Genomic DNA, 214 nt, shown 5'->3' on the forward strand with positions numbered 1-214 from the left:
GGTCAGATGTAATGTGATAAAGTAGATGAACAGCCTTTTTGTGTTTTGTCTAATTATTTTATGTATGTCTTAGTAGATCATATGTACAGTTTATGTGCAAAACCTATTTTTTTACCTTTTGGCTATTTTTTTTCTTTTTCTTTTTTATGCACTCTTGCCTAAACTCTAAGTTGTGGTCCATTATCCCATCCTCTTTCAGTCACTCTGTTTTCTG

General features: G+C 31.8%; 1 protein-coding gene across 1 annotated transcript in view; it reads left to right on the plus strand.

Annotated features, from left to right (window-relative positions):
- cntn3a.1 (contactin 3a, tandem duplicate 1) overlaps window positions 1–214 on the plus strand; it is a 79639-nt gene that overhangs the window by 16253 nt on the left and 63172 nt on the right. The window lies entirely within an intron of this gene.

Source organism: Etheostoma spectabile, chromosome 7, assembly GCF_008692095.1.
Source record: "Etheostoma spectabile isolate EspeVRDwgs_2016 chromosome 7, UIUC_Espe_1.0, whole genome shotgun sequence".
Taxonomy (NCBI): Eukaryota; Metazoa; Chordata; class Actinopteri; order Perciformes; family Percidae; genus Etheostoma; species Etheostoma spectabile.